We start from the raw sequence: 7,845 nt of genomic DNA, 5'->3' as shown, positions 1-7,845 counted from the left end.
TCTAGGTAGTAGAATGGGCCAGACGCTAGAGAGTAGTCAGACACTCAATCCGTGAAGTAAAAAAAAAAAACTGTTTAAAAGAAGAAAAAAAAAATCTCCGACAGGCAGGGACGCAACGCGAGTCGCTTTCTACCAGCACCACGTCTGAACGAACCCACGTTTAACAGAACTCTACTGGTTAATAAGTAAGTACAAACTGAAATAAAAACAAACTTCAAGCTGAAGAAACCCTAAACGTTAACGGAAAAGACCTGCGAACCTGAGTGACTGAGAGACAGAGAGCTGTTCTGTGAGTGAGTGAGCAGAGCGGTGTGTGAAGGGGAGGAGCGCTGTGACGCTGTGTGAGGATTTTCATTCTGTCCGAGCACAGATATTGACTCGTATTACTCGTATAATACTCGTGCTCGGCAAAAGTGCTTTATCCGTACCGGATACTCGTTTCAGTCGAGTATCCGGCTCATCTCTAGTAGGTAAGCACCTACCTGGAATTTTTCTTTGGTAAAAAAGGTGCATACATTTAACAAAAAACATTTAACATAAAAACACAATAAGTACTACAAAAACACAATAAGTACTTCACATAAAAAAGAAATAACTATACATAAAACAAACAAAACAAAATAAATACAAGATATAAATGCAAAACAGAAGAGAATGAGTGTGTGTAAATGTAACACAGAATTGAGGCGTGGGGATAAGAGTCAAAGACAAGTGGGGGTCCAGGGCCTTATTGATAAGGCCAGTTGGAGCCAGGAAGAAGCTGGTCTTGTTCACTGGCAATAAAGTCAGCAATTTCCTGTAGAAATCATAATGCAAGATGTTTTTTAAAAAACAACCCGATTTGAAATCATCTGAAACCTCAGTTAAATCATGTGCAGCTTAAGTTATATTGAAAAGAAAGAACAATTCTGCCTCTCCCATTAATGTAAAATGTCTCGGTCCTAGCCTAGCCTAGCCGTGGTACACAACTAAGCTGCACGATTAAGTCGTTTTTCGGAGAGAAAAGCTGCGATTTCAACATGTTCAAGCATCCAGAATTCTAACCACATTAATAACGTTTGTAAGAAACCAAACCATTTGTAAATCCGTCAAGATTTCAGCGAGATAAGAGTATAAGCTGTATCTGTACATATGCTCTCCGTATGTGATGTATGTGATATATGTGATTTATGTATATATGTCAGTGATGTTTTAAGTGTACAAGCTACTGGATGATCTGAATTTCCCTCGGGATTAATAAAGTATCCATCCATCTATCTATCTATCTATCATAAGCGTTTGTGCAGATCACTGACCCTACCTCAGGTACCACAGATCCTTCCAGAAAGCTTGCCTGTGGCAAGATGGCCGCCTGTGATGACGTTCTAGACTCCGCCTGAAGACATCTAGCCTTTGTATATATCTATGGGTGTGGCGACATTCTGAGGGACAGCTGGCAGGTCAGAGGTGAGATGGGCGCCACCTAGTATCTAAACTGAGAAGTACAATACGGTGGGCCATAGTCCATTACATTACAATTCAATTAGCTGACGCTTTAATCCAAAGCAATTTACAATCAATGCATTCAAGGGTACCCGAGGGTACAAACCCCGAACAACAAAAATCAAGAAAGTACAATTTCTTCAAAAATAGAGCAAAACTACAAAGTGCTATAAGTAAGTGCTATTTAAGTGCTACTAAATTGCTGGTATAATTTTTTTTTTAAAAGTATTTTTTTTACCAGCAATTTAGTTGTAAATTGTAGTTTTGCTCAAAAATAGAGCAAAACTACAAAGTGCTATAAGTAAGTGCTGGTATAAAAAAAGGCAGGCCAATATAAAATGGATGGCGGGCCGCAGATGGGCCGCGGGCCGTAGTTTGGACACCTCTGTTCTAAACAAACTGGATGAAGAGGTACATTTTAGAGTAATTAACATGCATTTATAACAAGTAATTTGTAGTTGCACTAATCTGTATTTTTGTATAAACAATGGATCAAATGTAAGGTGTTGCTTGTATTGACAAAAATCTTAAGAACAAACCCATTGTTCACTATCTAAGAAACAGACAATGATGTGATGTCGTGGTAAAGAAGTGAAACCGCTCGCGGCTAAAAAAACTAATATATTAACAGTTTTCAGCGTAACAATTTTTCCCAAATGACCTGCTTGGCCAGTTTTACTAAAGGTAGGAAGGAATATTAGAGTCCCATTACTACTTCCAAATTAACTATTTATTCACATTGAACATTAACAAATATTTTTCTTAATGTGAGTAAGTATGTTTATATAACAGATATAAGCACAGTGCAAATAGTCAGTGTAGGAATAGTCATTGACTCCCTATTAACACACTCAAAAAATACTTTCTCTGTTTTACACAATGAGATTATGCAGGGAATACATCTTATAAAATTTGAGCATATTTACAGTTTTTTACTTTTTATCATTTTTATATTATTTGGCTGGCACTGGGACTTTGGTTATTTATGCCCTGATTTATATAAAGTTTTTGAAGACCAAGCGTACTTAAAATGTGTACATTTTACTTGCATTCAGCAGGTATTTGCTGAATAGGAGTATTAGCAGCTTTACTAGACAATAATATATTACATGTTTGTTTTAGTTAATGCAGCTTTAACAGAATTTTATTGAACCCTATAACATAACTGAACATGTTTTAATGCTTGCTCCTAGCTTTTGTCATGTTAGTTACATAATGGTGTAATGTTTCGCCCAACTATGTTTATTTCAGACATCTGACTTGATGACGCACAGAAAAACTGCAGCCTTGAACAGTGGCGGAGCCAGGAAATTTCCATTGGGGTGGCCAGGATGGGGCCAGTGATAATTTTTGGGTGGCAAGCATGTGTCTCACCAGGCGATGCAGAGCTATTTAAGACACATATAGGAAAAATCTCAACATTATTCGGAATTCAGGTGAAAAAAAAGAATACACTTATTCTGTATTCATACTTGGTTTTAAACTGTGTTGATTTACCGATTGCTATTTGTGTTTTTATTTGTATTGTACGACTGAGTCGAACAATGGTTGTAGAGATATGCAATGACAGTAAGGTACTCTATTTTATAGTAGAGATGTCCTCAGTTTATGGCGACAAGCCAAGTCAATTCTCTCAGTGTATCATCAGGAATACAAAACAAGAATGCAAAATTAGAAGTGCAATGTTTTTTTAATCAAGTCTGATCACAATATGGATTTATCTTTAAATAAGAAAAAAGTATAAAATACTGAGCTAATGTATAGAAATATGAAAATAAATAAAATAACATCCTGAATACAATTTGCTGAATTACAACAAATGTAAATATGACAAGCATTAACAGCCTGTTTAAATAAGCAGTGTCAATTTTTCTTCAATTCGATCCATAAACATCTATCAAACACATAATAACAAACATCATATTCACAATGGGTATTAGGCGGAGTCTGCAAGAATGATTCAAGTTTGAGCCACATTTACACATATCAGACAGAGAATCCAAACAGTGACATCTCATGAAAACTGAACACTTCAATGACTGTCCTTAAAGATCTAAAGATTAGCCTCCTGTATATAACAGAGGCATTGAACACTTTGATACTTTCCTTTGTGTTATAAAAAATAGTGCCTCTTAAAAAAACAATTGCCTCGAAGCCCTTGGGGATTATTTACATGGAATCTTCCAATGCAGAACTTCTAACTGCATTATTGAAACTATTTACATCATCACATTGCATCATATCATTGTTTACACACTCATTTCAGACGTATTCTGCGGTTATTGTGATTAGCAGCAAATCGATTAACAAATTCATCCAAGTCCAGGGACTTTGCTCGTCTGGACTCCACACTTAAAATACCCAGACTGCTCAGTCGATCATCATCCATAGTGGATCTCAAGTGTGTCTTTATTAACTTGAGTGTGGAAAAGCTGCGTTCACAGGAGGCAGTACTGACTGGTATGGCAATAGCAATTTTGCATAACCTGAAGAGCTCATGGAATACCTCTTTAAAGGGTTCAACGAATTTAGTGAGTTCTACTAGGCTAGAGGGCTTCTGTATGCCAGATTTGACTTTTCTCTCTAGGATTCTTTTCATTTGGTGTAACTCGTGTTTGAGGTCATCTGTGTTACATTCATAAATAGAAGCAAATGCAAATAGAGCTTGCTCTTGGCAAAATGTATTACTTGACGGATTTAAGGCTTGGATTCCCAACATTATTTCACAATTTGGTTTAGCAAATCGTCTGTTTAGCTCACTGAGCATGTTATCCAGCACAGGGTAAAATATGCTGGTACGGAAAGTGTCCATACTCTGCTCTGAACGCTCACCCGTTGAGGACATGACAGCATGTCCATCTAGCCACCGGCTCTGTTTTGTCTTTCTTTTTGAAGTAGGTTCCACCTCTACATCACATTTTTCAGCAGTATTTAAGATTTCTCTCCAGAGTCCTTCAAAGTAGGATTCATCCCTGTAAGCTTGAACATTTTGCACAAGGGCTTGAACTAGATCCACAGCTGAACACAAATCAAGAGAGGGAGACTGTAGCATGTCAGAGAGACACCTTGCATCACCAAAAACCTTATTGCATATCACCAAAAGTCCAATGAACTGCAGGTCAAATTGAGCGAGCAGGCCTCGTGCATCAATGCTTCTATCGCCACTGTTTTCTGAAGCCACTTCTACAAGGAGACGCATGATGGCAGGTAGTCTATCAAGAACAGTGTGGCAAGCTATATGCCGGCAAGCCCACCTTGTTTCACTCAATCGCTGAAGCTCTCTGGGTGCTCCAGGATACATTTCTTTCTGTATGTTCAGCCACTTGTTGTGAATGTACGAGCCAGACACAAATACATAGAGTCTCTGCAACAATGCGAAAAAACATTCAGCTTGTGGTACTGCCTTAACTGTGTCCACAAGAACAAGATTAAGACAATGGGCATTACAATGTACATAAAAGGCCTGTTTTGCCACCTCTTTAATACGAGCCTGAACGCCTGAGTGCTTGCCACTCATGACAGAAGCCCCATCATATGATTGCCCGATCAGGTTACTTTTGTATTCCAAGCCACATCTCTCAAGTACCTGTATTATTTTATGCGTCAGGCCTGCAGCATCTAGGCGGTCTGCAGATTCAAAGTGCAAAAAGCTCTCTTTTACGGCTCCTGCATAATAATATCTTAACACTAAAGAGATCTGCTCCTTTTTTTTAAGGTCTTTAGTTTCATCTGCCATAAGGGAAAAGACTTCACTCTCCTTGACTTTGTTTATGATGGAAGCGCGTACCATTTCAGCTAATGTATCCAAAATTTCATTTTGAATTTGGTGGCTCGTGTATTTTGCATTGCGAGGCCCTGTCATTTTCTTTTTAACAACTGGGTCATGTTTAGCAATCATGTCCAATATAGCCAAGAAGTTTCCCCTGTTGTCTGCATCTACTGTCTCCTTGTGTCCCCTCTGTGAAATAGTCTGGGTTGCAGTTAACAGTAGGACTTCTGCTAAACTTTTTATGTAGGCACGATTTTCCTCTATCTGCTTATGATGTTCTTTACTTAAAGTACTCATTAACAAGGCATCAGCTTTATCTGCTCTCTCATATTCTTTCCAAGCAATCATTGCATTTGTGTGACCCTCTCCCTTTGCATGTCCACAAAACCCTCCATTTCTGAATGTTGCCTTTTTCCAGTTTTTAAAACCCAAGGCTGACGTAAACACTGACTCTGTGTGTGGGAGGCCAAAATGCCTGCATGCATAACAGTATGCTGAGTCTTGTGACAGTGAATATTCAAGCCATGTGTGGATAGAGTACCACGATGCCTGAAAGTTTCTGCGCCTGTCGCCCTGGAGTGTCCTCGGATAGAGTTTCAGACGTGGCTGGACTGGACTATCAGTTCTTGATTTGGAAATGTCTGTTTAAAAATGGAAAAAAAGGCATATTCAATTATTAAATTACAGCAGAGATTAATAATCAAGATAAACTCATACATTGGAGTGTACTATCCCATGTTACATCTAATGGATTATCTGAACACTATAATCTGCTTAAAAACGTTATAGATTTGAGGCCATTCATCCAACTCTACTCCAGTTGAGGTGAGTGGTATGACTCATACCTGTTTATGAATTATCAGGCCACTGTATCAGATTGGGCAAAACTGAAGTGGAATTAAAGTGTCCAGTATGTGTGAAAGAGTGAGTATACCTGGAGGTCCACTTGGGCCGCCACTCGTTGTTGGAGGCTCCTCTCTCTCGCTGTCTGAATCTTCTCTGTGGGAATCTAAATATATATATTAAAAACATTAATAGGTGCTTAAAGTATTTTCCACAAGGTGTAATGATCCACTATCCAATTTCACAGATACAAAAGATTAAAATTCATTTTCTACAGCATTAAACATATACAATATAAACTTGTGGACAATATCGATGGAAAAGTTAGCAGAAGAGTACAACATACAATGTAAGATTGACAATTTACCTGGGGATCCACTGGGGCCACTCCTCAGGGAGGACTCTTCTGTCCTGCTCTCAATCAATCTTTCAGAAACATCTAAAATAATTACAATAAGGTGTACAGGTAATTTTCCTAAAGGTTTTATAATGCATGCTATATAGTGTTTAACAAACACACTATAAGCTAAAGTATAATATTAGTGAAAGTGTCTCTGGGTAGCAAATACAAATATGCCATACTTTAATGTAATGAAAAAACTAACTGATATGTTTTACAATGCACTTTCAACCTGACCTGTATATGAATAGACACACTTTAAGCCAATTGTAAATAAGATAATCTCATACCAAGCTGTACTATATGTGAGTCTCTATACTGTATACCTGGAGGTCCATTTAAGTTGCTGCTCTCTGGGGGCTCCTCATCCTCGCTCTCTGCCTGTTTTTTCTCCATCTCATCCTCATTCTTTGCCTTAGCTGACTTCTTTCCACTTGCCCTGAAGAAGGACGCTATGTCTGCCTTCTTCCTCTTCATTATTTTTCCCTCTTTAATGACACCTATCCAAAATGCATACTGTATATACCTGACACAATCATAACACGTTCTGGCAACAATAGCAGTTAACAGCAAATAACTAGATCGAAAGTCGATCCGAAGTTGCAAAAACAAATGTGTGTAGAGACAAGAGAGAGATTATATTAAAACACTGTACACAATCTCGCAACGTAGTTATCAAATACAGCATAGCATATAGCAATTTTAACAGTTTACTATGTTCTCCTCCGATCTAGCTTGCTTCTAAACTTCGCAAAATAGATAGTCATGGGTGGGATAGTCACAGTTATTAGAAGACAAAAACAACATCCATTATGATATCATACCTTTCTGTTTTGGGTTTCTTCACTTAGCCGCAGGTGCCGGTCGAAGCGTCAGGTGGTAACAGGCATTCTCAGGCCATGCTTGAGCCGTTTAATTCAAATACAGGATGTGTGCGCGCTGCGCGTGGCTAAAGGGTCCGACAGTGTACTAGCGGTGCGAGAAAGGTTCCGCATTTTTCCACAGCCGTCAAAACTTTTGACCGCTTTGATGTGGTGCTTGGGGTGGCCAATGGGGTGGCCGAGATTCTACGGGGGGTGGCCGTGGCCACCCCCGGCCACCCCCTGGCTCCGCCATTGGCCTTGAAGAGCCTTCCCTTGTATCTCCGCGACAGTCCCGAGAAGCTGTTCAGGACTTGTCTTGTGAGTAGTTATTTGTACAAATTATATATTTACCAGATTTTTATAATCCTGTTCTTAAGTTTGACTGCAACCTTTACTAGCCATTCCCCTGTACTTTCTAGAGCCTCGGTTCCCAAACTGGGGTACATGTACCCCAAGGGGTACGCGAAGTGGTTCAGGGGGTACGTGGG

General features: G+C 39.0%; 1 long non-coding RNA gene across 1 annotated transcript; it reads right to left on the bottom strand.

Annotated features, from left to right (window-relative positions):
• Positions 1–5,496: 5,496 nt before the first annotated feature.
• On the bottom strand, positions 5,497–7,541 carry LOC128448412 (uncharacterized). Its single transcript, XR_008339741.1, has 3 exons — positions 6,462–7,541; positions 6,186–6,260; positions 5,497–5,892 (listed from the first exon to the last, which is right to left on the bottom strand). It is a non-coding gene; the product is annotated as an uncharacterized LOC128448412 (long non-coding RNA).
• Positions 7,542–7,845: the final 304 nt, after the last annotated feature.

Source organism: Pleuronectes platessa, chromosome 9 (genome assembly GCF_947347685.1).
Source record: "Pleuronectes platessa chromosome 9, fPlePla1.1, whole genome shotgun sequence".
Classification (NCBI taxonomy): domain Eukaryota; kingdom Metazoa; phylum Chordata; class Actinopteri; order Pleuronectiformes; family Pleuronectidae; genus Pleuronectes; species Pleuronectes platessa.
This window is presented reverse-complemented; position numbering and strand designations above follow the sequence as displayed.